Source organism: Neofelis nebulosa, chromosome Y, assembly GCF_028018385.1.
Source record: "Neofelis nebulosa isolate mNeoNeb1 chromosome Y, mNeoNeb1.pri, whole genome shotgun sequence".
In the NCBI taxonomy this organism is placed as follows: domain Eukaryota; kingdom Metazoa; phylum Chordata; class Mammalia; order Carnivora; family Felidae; genus Neofelis; species Neofelis nebulosa.
The window spans coordinates 7,302,212-7,318,904 of NC_080801.1; the positions used below are offsets into that span (position 1 = coordinate 7,302,212).

General features: G+C 36.6%; 1 protein-coding gene across 7 annotated transcripts in view; it reads left to right on the forward strand.

Moving 5' to 3' along the window:
• Positions 1–16,693, forward strand: part of LOC131503504 (eukaryotic translation initiation factor 1A, X-chromosomal) — a 124,115-nt gene that overhangs the window by 78,307 nt on the left and 29,115 nt on the right. For 4 of the 7 annotated variants that reach the window (XR_009257451.1, XR_009257454.1, XR_009257452.1 and 1 more), the window contains 2 exons: positions 1,365–1,429; positions 5,160–8,649. The exons of the other annotated variants lie outside the window; for them this stretch is intronic. The gene's annotated coding sequence lies outside the window, so the exon portion shown is untranslated. Of the gene's footprint in view, positions 1–1,364; positions 1,430–5,159; positions 8,650–16,693 lie in introns of those variants that run through there. 7 annotated transcript variants of the gene reach the window in all.

Consider the following 16,693-nt stretch of genomic DNA (forward strand, 5'->3'; position numbering starts at 1 on the left):
TGCAAAATAACATTTCTGATTTTACTTATTTACATGTCTACCTAAATGGCATTTGGAAAAGTGTACTATAGGAGACATATCACCAGCAAGCACTGAAAGGAAAAGAAGTACAAAGTGAAGAGATGTGTCTGGAGTTTCAAAATTGTACTGAAAGAAAATATGCAGCTGTACACATCCATATATTTTATTAAAAGCTCTCAGCTATTATTTATTCAAACATTGTTTCTGTCTCTTTCTCTTTCCTCTTCTTCTGGGGCTTCTATTTTGCATATTGATGTAGTCCCTTGGCTACTTTACTTTAGTTCATTTTTTATTTTCTTCCATTTTTCAGACTAGCTAATAGCAAGGGACCTACTACCTCCAAGTTCACGGATTCTCTATACTGCTTATTCAAATGTGATTACAAGCTCCTTCAGTGAACTTTTCAGTTTATGCCCTTTTTACCAGCATGACATCTTCTTGGTTTCTTTTTGTAATTTATGTATCTTTACTGGCATTCATAATTTAGCATAGTATTGTTTTGCTATTTTCATTTATCTCTTTGAGGACATAGTTGACTTAAAATCTTTCTCTAGAAATTCCAGTATCTGAGCTTCCTGTAGTTTGCATCCCTTTTTTGTATGACATAATTTTTGTTTCTTTGTACAGCAGGCTTATTTTATGTTAAAAACTGGATATTGGGGTGCCTGGGTGGTGCAGTCGGTTAAGCGTCCGACTTCAGCCAGGTCACGATCTCGCGGTCGGTGAGTTCGAGCCCCGCGTCAGGCTCTGGGCTGATGGCTCGGAGCCTGGAGCCTGTTTCCGATTCTGTGTCTCCCTCTCTCTCTGCCCCTCCCCCGTTCATGCTCTGTCTCTCTCTGTCCCAAAAATAAAAACAAAACAAAACAAAACAAAACAAAACAAAACAAAACAAAACAAAAAAAAACGTTGAAAAAAAAATTAAAAAAAAACTGGATATTGTGAATTTGATAATGTGAATCTAATAGAAACAGATTCTCTGCCCTCTGCAGGGTTTTTTCTGTTGTTGCTGCTGCTTATTCAGGGTTGTTGATTCTTTGAGGAACTGCTTCGCCAGGCTGCCCATGACTCTGCATTAGATTTCACTTTCCAGGTTTTCCTAGTTATTTTGTTGTTGTTGTTGTTCTATGCTCTACTATCTTTTGCCTGAGATGCAGGTTGCGAGTATCTTTGTCTTTAGGCGCTTTCAACAAATGCCACCTCACAGTGTACCCTGCCCTACTCTTAGATGGGCAAAACAAAGGTAAGCAGACCCTTGAGCTGATCCCTAAGGGAATCCACAAACAAGTCAAAACAGGAAAGTACAATTCTTTAACACTAAGATCCATATTTCTCGTTTGCACCAGAACTTGCAACAGGAATTTTATCTCCATTGCTGCCACTACACTGTAGATCGGATGTCTATAGACAGGTTAAGTTAAGAAGTCACGTGCTTTCTTACCAAAAATCAATAGCTTTTTTATTCATTAAAGGTTCTATGGTATTTTGGGGTTTTTATTAGATTCAGGCTACATAAAACCCAATTCTGATGGTTTTTCTTTCCCAGTTCAATTACTGCTTTATTGGAAGTGTGGAATTTGGGAATTCCCTACCCCATGATATTTGGTTATATGTCTCCTTAACAACCTAATGAATTTTTTATTCAACCTAGTGAATTTTACTGATGTTACAGACACTTTTTGAAATTTATTTTTGTCTAGCAAGGTTTTATTCTACACTCTTTTTATCTTATTCTGCACTATTTTATCAAAATAATTGACTATAAATGTACATGCTGTGAGGATTACAAAGAAGACTAGGAACTGCTTTCTTAATTACAGATGAGAACAGAGAACCCAAAAAGCCATTCTTATGGTAAAGGTGGTAGATTAAGGGGAAATACTAGATAATTTCTATTTCTGCAGCAAAAAAAAAGTCCATCTAGAATTAATGTTAGCTAGCCAAATGGATATTAGGCTCTTTACAATTATAGTGACTGTTCCTAAGCCTTGGAGAGGAGTGTCTAAGAGATAGACCAAAAGTTTTCCTGCAACAGAACTCAAGAGAATGCAGCAGAAATCCCTTCTATAGAAACATAAGGAATATAGATCTATGAAGTTAGTCCTCCTTACTTATTATGGTTTTACTTTAAAAATATTATTAGGAAAAAAAATTAAATTAAAAAAATATTATTAGGGTATGCCAATGAACTTTATTTATTTTCAAAGAAATGTTAATGACCTTGAGGAATTTTCATATTACACTGGTGGAAAGTAGAATACAAGATGTCGTTTTCATAACAAACTAATTATTATGTCCCTTCTTGAATCGCAGATTTTATATTAAAATGCCGGTAACTATAAATTTAATTCAAAATTTTTATAGCATTAGAAATTAGTAATTTTAACCCAAAGTCTAATATATATTGGACAGATTTTTTTCATTATTTAAAACTCAGTCACTTAATACAGGGGACATACAGGAAAATAGAAATCTGAAAATAGAAAATACGCTTTTTGTATCTTTCCTTTTATTAAAAAAAAGAAAAAAAGAAGTACAATCAGTCTACTTGCTTATTGGGTAGGATATTTATAAGATAGTTACAACATTTCATTTGCTGTCTGCAAATAAAATCCAGTATTTCTGCACTTGATAGAAATAGTGTTTAAAATATACAAAGATAAATTCCTAGTTACAGTAGATTCTGCAAACTGAATATCATATCCTCCCCAAATGCCTTTTATACTTTAAAATACACACACACACACATTTCAATATATAAGATATAAAATATTCATGTTTTATATACACAGACATTTTGAGACATATATGTGGCTCTCAAGTACAATTTCATTAGAGACTAATCTGTCTTGCAGTCTCAAAATGGAAATTAGTACTAACGACCATTAGTGCAGCAAAAAAATATATTTCTATTCCACCACTATTATTGGTAAATAATAGAATTAAAGTTATTATATCAATTAAAAGATAATAACAAACACTTGCAAACTTTAAAAATTTCCGCACTACATAAAAAAAGAATTATTTCTAAAAATCACTATTAATATTAGTTTTTATACTATTTCACCCAACTCAAGTTTAGAAGGGATAAGAATACACCCTTAAATATCTTACAAGAAGCTTGAATAAAAAACTGCAGGATTAAATAAACATTTAATATGAATTCATCTGAAACTCAACCAAAATCTTTTTTTTATAAATATTCTACAAAATTAGTAGTTAGAAACGTAATACCAAAATTATACTTTTTGTTAAATATTTATTGAAAACTTACTGTCTCTTAGAAGCTTAGTTATAAATTGTGTATATACCAGTAACTAAGATTCAAATTGTTCCTCTTTTAACAAAGCTGTAGTTAAGGAAAGAAATTAACAAAGCAGAAATGTCTTAGATTATTTAAAAAAATAATAATAGTCCTGGGCACTTTCAGAATTTAAAAAGGTAACACAGAAGTAGAAAATAATTAAAATCTTGATACTTTCACTCAGAAGCATGGGATAATGGCATCAACTAAATTGTAGAAACAGAAATGGAGAAAAATTAATACCACAAATTGGTAACAGCTGAAACGTAAAAGAAATGAGGGAAAGAATGTTTTAGATAGATAATATAAGAACTTATAGAAAAATGGCAGCAAAGGGATGAATTTGAGGAGTATAGTGATGTTCATCGGAACTTCCTACTTTCTCTTAAGAGGCTCGTGGGGCGCCTGGGTGGCGCAGTCGGTTAAGCGTCCGACTTCAGCCAGGTCACGATCTCGCGGTCCGTGAGTTCGAGCCCCGCGTCAGGCTCTGGGCTGATGGCCCAGAGCCTGGAGCCTGTTTCCGATTCTGTGTCTCCCTCTCTCTCTGCCCCTCCCCCGTTCATGCTCTGTCTCTGTCCCAAAAATAAATAAAAAACATTGAAAAAAAAAAAAATTAAAAAAAAAAAAAAAAAAAAAGAGGCTCGTGAGGTGAGTACTCACAGATGTTAACTAAATTTATTGTGCTTATTATATAAATTTATTATATTTTGCAATATATACAAATATGTAATCATTATATGTACACCTGAATCTAATATAATGTTGTATGTCAACTATATCTCATTTAAAAAAAAAAAAGAAAGAAAGAAACTCAAGAGGAAAAAAAGGATAGCAGACATTTTTTTTTTTTTTTTTCTTTCCAACGTGTTTTATTTATTTTTGGGACAGAGAGAGACAGAGCATGAACGGGGGAGGGGCAGAGAGAGAGGGAGACAGAATCGGAAACAGGCTCCAGGCTCCGAGCCATCAGCCCAGAGCCTGACGCGGGGCTCGAACTCACGGACCGCGAGATCGTGACCTGGCTGAAGTCGGACGCTTAACCGACTGCGCCACCCAGGCGCCCCAAGGATAGCAGACATTTGATAATGTAGTTCACGGACCTAATGATGAATAGATTTGAATGATCACTTTGGAATGATACATGAAGAAAGAAAAGGGACCTCTGTCTGAATCACTGAGTACTCTAACAACTAGAGGTCTATAGGATAAGAACAAAGGATACTGCTATGTTAGTAGAAAAATCAAATAAAAGTGGAATGGCATAACCTAAAGTTCAATAATATTTCAGAATGGATGATGGAGTCAGTTTTACAAAATGCACCTAATAGGTTTGGCAATGTGTGGCAAGTGAAAACGAAATTTAGTAACAAGGAGGTATGACATCAGGTACCAACCAATAGGGCAAAAGCTTGAATAAGGAAGAGTTACAAAGAGAAAAAAAAGAAAATACCTTAAAAGGCTCAATGCATTCAAATCGTGTTATTAAGACAAATGAAGAAATAAGTGCAAGTGGGATATCTAGGACTGAGTAAGCATGCATAAAAAAAACATGGAGAAAATAATCCCGTAGGTAGAAAAAAAAAACAACGATGCAGCGAGCAAATAATAAGTAAGCAAATAAAGATCTTAAGCTATTAAATTTGAAGCAAACCTGAAGGGAATAAGCTTTAGACAGAAAAAGAAAGACTATTTACAAAGGCAGAAGATGTACAGTTTTGGTGGTGATTTCTCAGGAAAAAAGAAACAAAAGAATTATGAATTAGGAAGTTGTGAGTGATGTCAGCAATATGCCAAATAAGAAAGCCCTCAGCGTTAACAATTTGGCATCCATCCACAGACAAAAACATCCTCATAAGAACTTCTGGATTCAAGTAAGAAATTATTACACCGAAGGAGTGACTGAGAAGAGCCCAAGGATGGGAAAAGCATTTTTGAGAAAGCAGGTTTGCATCTGGATGGCTGACTTGCTGATTGCTGTCCTGGCTATGACCCCCAGAAGCTCTCTTCCGTGGAGGATTCAGTTACAATTGTGTTTTGTTCTGGTCCTGTCACCAACACCTTACGCCAAGGGTTCCAAGAGGAGTCAGCCCACCTGTGCATCAGGTAATTGACATACAGACTTTGGTCCTGGTTGTAGACATAAAAATAGCCTATGAACCAGCGCCAGGCCATGTTGGCCATGTCTGGGACGTACTGGAGCTACGTCCACCCAACTCAGTCAGACTGTTTTTGTGAAAGGGTCCAATGGCTGGGTTAAAGCATGTCCCAGTCAGTCTGTAAACACTCTTGCTGTTACAGGAACCTAGAAAGAGACATTCCCATCTGCATCCCTAGAGATCCTGAAAGGACACTACTTGCAGCTCCAGACCCTCTAATCTTGGTCAGGGATTACTTCAGCCCACCCGGTGACATGGCAGAGGACACACCATCTGTCCTTCCAGCAAAGATCTACACACTGCAAGCTGTGCTGTAGAAGTTGAGGTAGCCCTTTGGTTCAGATCCAGTCCCTCCCAGCCATGGTCTAACACCAACCCCGTCCTGCCAAGAACATGCACTAACCAGAGAGCAGACCTCCCAGAAGCCTGGTGAGAGCCATACTCATCTGCATACCTGGTTGTAGGCCCACTGTTTGAAGTCCTAACTGTGGACCCTGAGTGGACCCTTTCCCAGCACCATGCCACTGAACAACATACTTGAGGTATGTCATCCACTCATGCATCATAATGGGTCCAAGCTCATCTTAACCCCTCACAGCAAGCCTGCCAACCATGAACCCAGTGCTGACCTTGCAATAGCCTTAACTGGCTCCAGTGCAGAACAACTACAATTTCAGAAGAAATCCCATCAGTTGGGCACAGGACAGGCAAAAGTTCTTACCTGCTAATACCAGTCTAGAAAGGTTGTAAGAGGTATCTACTCTTTCACATGTATACATACCAATAAAAGGCTACATGGATCACAAATATCCAGTCACATAAGGCAAAAGAAAGTAATAAATCTCCATTTACTGAACTCAAAGAAATGGAGGTATATACTTTCCTGTCAAATAATTCAAATAATCAACTTTTAAGAAACAGAATGAAATCCAACAGGCAGAAAACTAAATGAAATCAGGAAAACAATACATAAAAAAATGAGAAGTATTGTATTTTGTAATAAAATCATTATAAAGATCATTAAAAGCCGTTGTTTCTTAATGAATAGAAACCATTTTTCAAAAAGCAGCCCACAGAAATCCTGGAACTGAACAATACAATCACAAAAGTGAAAAATTCATTAGGGCTTCATAGAAGAGTAGAACCTGCAGAAGAAATCAGCAAAATGAAACAAAGACTGTGTGAAAAATCTCGAAAGTGGAAACAAGTTAAAAGAGTGAAGAAAACCTACTTGAATTACGGGACGCCATAGAGTAAACAAACCCATCACATCATGGGATTCAGAAGGAGAAGACGGTAAGAAAGGGATGGAAACTCACTTCAAGACAATACCTGAAAACTTCCCAAATCTTGAAATAGATATAGGAAGCTCGAAGGACCCTAAAGAAGATTACTGTTAAACACATAACTATCAGAATATTAACTCATGGGAAGTAATTTTGAAAGCAGCAAGGAAAACACGAGTCATTACATACTGATCAGACTATCAGTGGGTTTTGTCTGGAACAAAATAGTAGGCCAGGCCAAAGTGGGAAACACTCAAAGTGCTAAAAGAATTAACACTGACAAACAAAAATAATCTACTCAGCAAAACTGTACTTCAGAAATAAAGATGAGCTAATATTCTTCTCAAGTGCTTACAGAATATTCCCAGGATAGATCACATGTTGGGTCGCAATGCAAGCCGTAACAGATTTACAAGAGTAAATCACATGTACTACCTTTATTAACCACAATGTTCTGAAACTTGAAATCAATAATGAGTAAAACTGAAAATGTCCTAATACATAAAATTAAACATACCACTGAACAGTGGATCAAAGAAGTCCAAAGAGCCATCTGAAAGTATCCTTGGATAAACAGAAATGAAAATAGAACATGTCACAATTTTTAGAATATAGCAAAAGTAGCTCCAAAAGAGAATTTGGGGGCAATAAATGCCTATATAAAGAAAAAAAATGTCAAATAAACAATGTATCTTTATACCTCAAAGACTAGGGGGAAAACTTTAAGCCCACAGAGTAGAAGGAAGAAAATAATGATTAGAGCAGTAATAATTAAATAGAGACTACAACAACAATTACAAAATACAGGTCCAAGAGTTTGTTTTGGGGAAAAATAATAAAATTGACAAACCTATAGCTAGACAACCATGAAAAAAATAAATTCAATAGATAAGATTTTAAGTTAAAGAAGAAAAACCGCAACTGAAACCAGACCAACACAAGTTATCATATAGAGACAACTATGAATAATTATACCCTAACAAATTGTGTGACTTAAGAAACTAAAAAAATCTCCCCAAATACATAACCAACCAAGACTGAGTCATGAAGAAATAAAATACAGGAGAAGATCAATACCACCTTAAGAGCTTGAAGCAGTACTCAAAACCCTCCCTTTAAAAAAGTCCTAAAACAGATAGTTTCACTGGTGAACTCTATCAAACCCTGAAAAAAGAATTACCACCAATCTTTAATAAACTCTTCTCAAAAAGTGAAGAGGAGTGAACGCTTCCAAGTGTTATAAGGCCAGCATAACCTGACACCAAAGTCAGGTAAAGATACAACCAGAAAAGAAAACTACAGGCTAATCCCTGAAAATACAGATACAATGATTCTCAACAAATTTAACCAAACCTAACTCAACAGCACATTAAAGGGATCATACACAGTAATCAAATGGGATAGCTCCTTGGAATGCAAAGGTAGTTTAATATTATAAATGCATAAAATTGACACACACACAAGTAGAATGCAGAAGTGTTTGTTTGACAGGTCAAACTTTCTGATGAGCCCTGTGTCTTAATTATTCTTCAAAAAAGGTTCACAGATTTGGCAACGATTTTTTTTTGGATATGATACCAGAAACACAAGCAACAAAAGCAAACATGAACAGGTGAGGCTATATCACACTAAAAAGCTTCTGCACACAGACTTCAACAGAGTGAAAAATAATGAGAATGAGAGAAAATGGTAGCCAACCATATATCAGATACAGGATTAATATCCCAAACATACAAAGAACCTACACAACTCAACAGCAAAAAAATCAATTAGTCTGATTAAAAAGTGGGCCAAAGACCTTATTAGATTTTTTTTCTGTAGAAGATAGATAAATGGCCAGCAGGTACATGAACAGATATTCAATACAGCTAATCATCAAATACAAGTCAAAACCACAGGGAGATATTACCTTGCACATCATGTTAGAATATCAGTTATCAAAAAGAGATAACAAGTCTTGACAAACAATGTGGATAAAAAGGAACCCATGAGGACTGCTGGTGGGAATGTAGCTTGGTAGAACTGTTTCCCATTGTGGGAAAACATCATAGAGATTTCTTGAAAAAAAAAAATCATATAATGTAGAAGTCCCACTTCATATATGTGTGCCTATATATATATATATATAGGCAATTAAATCACTATCTTAAAGGGATGTCTGCCCCACCCCCACCATGTTCATTCCATTATTATTCTCAATAGGCAATGAATGAAACTACCTAAGTTCATTCATGGTTAAACAGAGTAAGAAATGTGATATATATACACACACAATGGATATTACTGAGTCATAAAAAAGGTATTCCTGCAATTTGTGACAACATGGAATAAGCTTGTGGGCATTACATTAAGCGCAGTAAGTCGGAGAGAGAAAGATAATGTATGATTTCACTTATACACGAAATCTAAAAATGCCTAAGCCATAGAAACAGAAATTAGATTCATGGTTGACAAGTGTAGGGGAAGGGAAAAGGGTGTAAATGTTGGTGAAAGAGTGCAAACTTCCCATTATAGGATGTATGAATTCCAGGGATCTAATGTACAGAATAGCGACATAACAATCTAGTGTAACATAACTTAATGATACAGTTAACAGTATGTGTTGCATACTTCAAAGTTGCTAAGACAGGAAATCTTCTATGTTTTCACTGTACACGCACAAAATTGGTAATTATGAGAGGTAATGGACATATTAACTAACCAGTGGTAATCATCTTAATATATATTCTATATAAAATCATTACATTGTGCACCTTAAACCTACACAATGTTATATGTCAATTATGTCTTAATAAAAATGGGGAAATGCATTAGAGACTTTGGTGTAAGAACTGAAACTGTCAAACTCCTTGAGAAAACAGGGAACAAGCTTCTTGATATTCACCTTGGGAATGATTTCTTAATTATGATATCAAAAGATCAGGTAACAAAATAAAAAATAAGTTGAAGTTAAACTGACAATCTTCTGCATAGTAAATGGCACAATTAACAAAATGAAAAGGCAACCTACAGGATGATACATTTACAAGCCATATATGTGATAAAAGGCTAACACCCAGTATATAAGGAACTCCAAAAACTCAACAGCAAAAATGCCAATAACCCAATAAAGAAATGGTCAAAGGAACTGAGTAGACATTTCTCCAAAGAAAAATTTAGCCAATGGATACAGGGAAAACTGCTCAACACTATTAGTCATCAGGGAAATATAAATCAAAGCCACAATGAGCTATTACATCATAGTGGTTAGACTGGCCGTTATCAAAAACACAAGAGCTAACAAGTAAGTGTTGGCAAGGAAAACAGAACACTTACGCGCTGTGGGTGGGAATGTAAATTGGTGAGAAAACAGTATAGAAGTTCCTCAAATATTTTTGAATGGAACTATTGTATGATCCAGAAAATCTCCTTTGGCTATTTATCTGAAGGAAACAAAAACAGACTCTAAAAGGTATTTGGACCTCCATTTTCACTGATGGATGAATGGATAAAAAAAAAATTGTATATGAGTCAGTCATAAGAGAGAAGAAAATCCTGCCATTTGCAACACAGATGAAACTTGAGGGCATCATATTAGGTAAAATAAGTCACACAGGTAAAAATAAACATTGTGTGACCTCATATTTATATGCAATCTAAAAAAAACAAAACAAAACAGCAGATACACAGCTGCAGAACAGAGTTTGGTTGCCACTGGCTGAGGGCTGAGAGGAGTGAGGAGATATTCATCAAAGATATTCATGTAGTTAAAGATGAGTAAGTTCTGGGGATCTAACATTCAGCATGTCTATAGTTGACAATACTGTATCATATACTTGGAAGTTATTAAAAGAGTAGATCTTACAGCACATATTGCAAGAACTGTGATTATCTGAGGTGGTGAAGGTATTAAATAACGTAACCATGCTAATCATTTTGTAACATACAGGTGTATCAAATCATCACTTTTAATACTTTAAAGTCACACAGTGTTATATGTGTATTTCGATAAAGCCAGGAAAAATTAAAATAGAGAAGAAAAAGAAGCTTATTGTCTCCGTTTTTTGGTAGAGAACATATAAATTACTGGATTTTCAAATCACATTAATCCTTAGAGTTCTTGATCCCAAAAGCTATTGCTTTCCCAAGAATAAAAGGAAACAAAGCAGTCAAAAGGATATACAAGTTTTACTAATGTTCAATGTACATTACGGCAAGCCTATTTTTATCTTAATTCATTCGGACACGACCTTTTCTTTTCATGTTTTAAGACATTCAGTATAGTACTGCTCTTTTGATAAAGTTCTTTTTGGTATAGCTGAAGACCATCGGCTAGCTACCTTGAACTAATATAGTAATATCCTCACAAATAAGGTGTCTCTTTCTGGTTGTTCTTATCTTAAAAACAATACAAAGTGAAACCTGTTTTAATACCAGTTTTGAAGGGTTAATGTTCACAAAGAACAATGTGCTAGGCTCTAAACACTCTTGCCCTAATTAAAGACACATGTTCTAAAGACATACTAGATGAAAACAGATGTTTATTTGTCCTACTATGTCTCGGACATAGTAGGATTTTTTACTTTCAGTAGTCTTGCCAGTGGGAGGCGAAAACCTTCCATCCTTTTTATATCTGTGGCCTCTCTCATACCAGAACTCACATAGGTTCAGCCAGCGTGGGATTTCTGTTGCCATCTGCATTTTGCATCAGTTGATGTCTTTGTGTTAGAATATCAGTGCATTATATTTTTCTTCCATTTTAGAGTCTCATTCTTAAAATCTTTAGATTGAATTTCCCCCCCCCCCCACCTTCCCCCATATCCATCATTTTCCCAGGGATTGATTGACAAGTGTATTATGTTTGTATCTTACTCCAATGGTACACAATTTCCAACTTGTTCTGGAGTCTCTTACATTACTAGACTTTTTTTTTTTTTTTTGGTTAATTAAAAGGGACTTCTAACTTGGTATCGTGTGTCTGTTTATAAAAGGGCATGCATATGGGTTTGTAGCTGACACTTTGTTGGTGATGATTTTGGGAGAGGGGGCATTTCTTAAAAGCATGCTCGTTCTGTACTAAATAAAACATTAATGTATTAATTTGTCTCCTGGGCAATGTGGCCTGTGCCGTAGACTGCACATTTACGTTGTTACTGTGCTCTACCCAGTTTTTTTGAATGGATTAGAATTATGCTCCCCCATCTTTATATTTTCCTAGTGAACTCTGTTTGTTAATTTAAAATGACCCATACCCATTTTGTTTGTTAATTTAAAATGACCCATACCCATTTTGTCTTTCTTTTTCTCTAGGCACTGTGTGTATAATGACTGGCGGGTTCAAAGTTGGTCATTTTGGTGTGATCACCAACCTAAAGACATGCTGGTCATTTAGTATAGCACATAGAAAAGATGCCAGTAGCAATACCTTTGCCACCAAAATTTCCAACATTTTTGCCATTGGTAGAGTAAGATCTTTAATATTTTCATTCCCTTTTAAGAAGGCCCAATGTAAAATGTAAAATGGCTATGCATCCACTTACAGGTTTTTGTTTTACTTGTTTTTTGGTTTTTCGGTTTTTCTTTGTTTCTTCCTGTGTTAAGGTTCAGAGTGCACAAACTCTGTCTTTACAGTGGCTGGACAGAAAGAAAGCTAGATGTGTAGAACACATACTTTTTCAGGTGGTTTATGTGAGAAACCAGGAGTGTCAAACAACAGATAAAGTTAAATTTAGTCTTGTTCCTTTTCCAGCACTCCCATCACTGGAATTGACTTGAGCCACAGTAAGAGTTCTAGTCCTGATAGTGCTATGCTTCCTTCCTTCCTTTACTTTTATGATCCTGGTAAGTTTGTTTATCTATGCGAGGCTCCAGTATGTACCTTAACAGTGAATGGAACTGACAGTTGATGGAAGGACTGTATGCGAGATGATCAGTGAGGTTGAGGACATGTAGAAAACATGTGCTACTATTTAGTTTTGCTCAGTTTCCTCCCTCAAAGTGAACTTGCTTTGATGCCTTTGAGACTTTTTCTGTGAGTGAACCCTTCTGTCATGTCGAGTCATGTGGTATGCCCACATGGGAGGATTACCGCATATGGCACTTGAAAATGAAACTATGATCCTTTTTTAGCATTGAGAAAGTCCTCTAAGTATCTGCTAGATATCTCTCTCGCCTGAATGGTTATCAGCCCTTCCCTATCAGGAAGAAAAGGGCAAGGGAGAAGAATAAAAATAAAAGCTTTCTATCAAGCTATGTAACCTTGTACAGCATTATGTTTTCACGTGTGTAACATGGTAGCCTTTAGGCTTTTGGAGTTTTGGCTTCGAGGGAGGGCTTGTGGAACTAAGTACAATACTGCTGCTCCTTTTTCACTTTGTCACTAGCCACCTTCACAAGCAAGCCATTTATCTCCTCTTAACATCTTGGTGTCAGTCTTCAATGACAGTTGTGGGTTGGGGGAATGAGTGAATGCCTGTGAAAACCCTGTAAAACTGATGATAGGGAGTACATAGTTCTCAGTTTTGAATTGTAACATTCCAAGACTGGTGGTCTTGTCTTTTGCAGCACTGTTAGTGCCTCTCAAAAACACAACCACCGCCTACTGCCCCCCAACTCCACAGAAAAACCAGTACTCATACAGTTAGACTAGCAGAGGGAAGACTTACATAGTCAGCAGTCTAGCAGTTGGAAGTTGGGAAGGGCTATGAGAGAAGCATTATTTTCCAAGTAACATATGTATAATGATAATTCTGTTTTCCTCAGATTGTTGTTTCATGGCATTTCATCACGTGGTCATTAGGTGTGTTTGCATGGGTTTTGTGGATTTTAGGGGAAAAGAATGTTTCCCTTCTTCCCTCTTCCTATTACCACCTATTCCTCGTCACTTTATTTATTCATTTATCTTATCTCCTCCTCTGTTGTAATAAATCTCCTCTAGGTAATAAATCTTGAATTTCCACGTACAGAGAAAGGGTATCCAAGTTACTTTTGCTGAAGACAGACTCATAAACAGCTGATAGAATACTGGCTAACTGCAGGAGGGTCGCTGCTTCTTGCACCAGAAAACACTCAATTTTGACTTCCTTATGAATTGTGGAGTTTATGGGACTTTGAATTCTCATCATGCTGTTGGCAACATTTTAAGAACTTTAGGAATTCCATCTGTACTTCTTCTGACCCTGTGGGAAATAAATTTTCTCTTTTTCCTTCTTTCCCTTCCTAGTTATGTACTCTTAACCATCTCCATAGGCATAGGCTACACAACAACATTGCAAAACTCAGTGCAAAAACTGACATGTGTGGCTGCCTAGACAAATAATAGCCTGAGGGCCCTAATGCAACCACAGAACCAAAAAGGAAAAAGGATGTGTATTCATGGGTTAGTCAATTAATAAGACCAAGCCTTTTTACTTGTTAAGTCATTTTTACGTGGAGGCTGCTTTTATTTATTTACTTATATATCATGATGAATTCATAGATTGTTGTAAGCACAGAAGAGTACTGTCTTTTATTTACTCATTTATTAAGGAGGTAATCAGAAACATGTGAAAACTGGTTAAAAGAACATTTGAGGATATAGGTACTTATAAGCAATTTATTTATTTATTATTTTATTGACATGAAGTTCACATGCAATGTTATGTTAGTTTCAGATGTAAATGGATTCTGCTGTACTTTTTATTCCTGGGATATTTTATTTTATTTTTATTTTATTTTATTATTTTATTTTATTTTATTTTAATTATTTTACTATATTTTAATTTTATTTTATAAAAAGTTTTTTTCGTGTTTACTTTTGAAAGAGAGAGAGAGAGAGAGAGACAGAGCATGAGCAGGGGAGGGGCAGAGAGAGAGGGAGACACAGAATCTGAAACAGTCTCCAGGCTCTGAGCTGTCAGCACAGAGCTCAATGCAGGGCTCGAACCCACAAGCTGTGAGATCATGACCTGAGCCCAACTCCGATGCTCAACTGACTGAGCCATCCACGTGCCCCAGCCTTTTTTTATTTCATAACTAGAAGCTTGTACCTCCCAATCTCTTCACTTATTTCATCCATCTCCTAACCATCCATTGCCAGAGACCAGCTCCAGCAACCAGGGGTTCCTGAAGGAAGAACGGTGTCGGTGAAAGTGAAACAAAACTAAAATAAAAAACTAGAAAATAAAAAACTAAAGTAAAAAACTAAAACTAAAATAAAAAACTAGAAAATAAAAAAAACTAAAATAAAAATGGACACAGACAACAGCAGTGTGTTGAACTGGCCGATTTATTGTAGCAAACGTGGCATTATATATGCGAGTGATTTCCTTGTAACATACGTCATCTATGTTTTTCTAACATTACCTAATTTTGAAAAAGTTCCTATGTGTCATCAACCTGTAAGAAAGAACATGGCGATTTCCCCCTAACTTTCTCACATACCCTTTGATTATAGCTTAATTTCTTACATCATTCCATTATGCGTCTGCATTTATCTATAATCTACAAAGCATTTGCTTTGCTGTTCTCGTGAAAGGCCCTCCATTTCTCAACACCTCAAGTGGAACAGCTACAGGGACATGACCTCCTAACCACATGAGGCCAGAAGAACAATGGGTTTTCCTCAGTCCGAGGTGCCAGAAAGGGGCCGAAAAAGGCTTGGAAACCCATGCCTCATACATTCTCAGAGAGACAATGCACCTAGGAACCAATGAACCATTCTGTAGCTTAACCAACTAGCTTCAGTCATCATCTGGAATGCCTCGGGGGGGGGGGGGGGGGGGGAGGTGGACCTAGGGGTTGAAGTCACCTGTGCCCAGAGGTACACTCCTTAGTTGCTGGAGTGAGGCTTTCAGATCCATATGTGTCTCCTTTACAGGCCCTCTTTGCTGGCAAAGGTATGAGGCTATCCTTCCTGTAAGTAGAGGAGTCTCCATAGGGGATGGCAAGGGCTTTCTTGCTGAACCTTATTTTCTTCCCTACTGGTCCTTTTCCCAGGGGGCCTGCCGAGGGCAATTCCCCAACAGACAATACCCCAGGTAGTTTTAAGGCCGAATTACTTAAAAGCAGGAGGACCAGAAGCTTCCCTGTCCATGGGCCGCCCCGCAGTCACCAATCCATCCACGGCCCCGGGCTTTGCCACTCAGGCTGGGATAGCTCGGCTTCCAGCAACCCATCCTTTTTTAATTTCCTTCCTTCCTCCCTACTACCCCCCGCCCCCCTTCCTTCCTGTCACATCTGCTTCATCCATCCTCTTGCCACCATGGCCTCCATTCGAGATTGCATTGTGGATATAGCCTTTTTAACTTTGGCCTGACTAGATTTTAGTTCTTTTATCTCAGCATCAGGGCATTCCCTGGTGTCTTATATGCTTTTTTTTTCAAGCCCAGCTTGCATTCGTATAGTCATGGTTTTAGCTTCTAGTTCAGACATTTTACTCATACCTGTGTTGATTAAATCCCTGGGCATAGAGGCGCCTGGGTGGCTCACTTGGTTAAGCATCTGACTCTTGGTTTTGGCTGAGGTCATGATCTCCTGGTTCATGAGTTCAAGCCCTGCATTGCAGAACTCTCAGTGCAGAGCCTGCTTGGGATTCTCTTTCTGTGACCCTCCCTGGATTGCTTTCTCTCTGTGAAAAAACAAATATATAAACATAATAAATTTTTTTTTTCAAATCCCTGGCTGTCATTTCTTCTTGCTCTTTCTTTTGAGGTGAAAAATTAATAAAATGAAACATTAAAACTAAAAAATTAAAAACAAAATCAGATAAAGGAAACTGTACCCTAGGTGTGTTTTGGTCTGCTTGTTGAGAGAAGCTTGATAGAATAGGTAAAAAAGAGAAAGGGAAATAAAGTTACAAAAATTTAAAAATAAAAAAATTAAATAATATAACAAAATAAGCTAAAGAAAAATAAAAGTGTAAAAAAATATTTAAAATTAATTAATTAATTAATTAGTTAATTAATTAACAA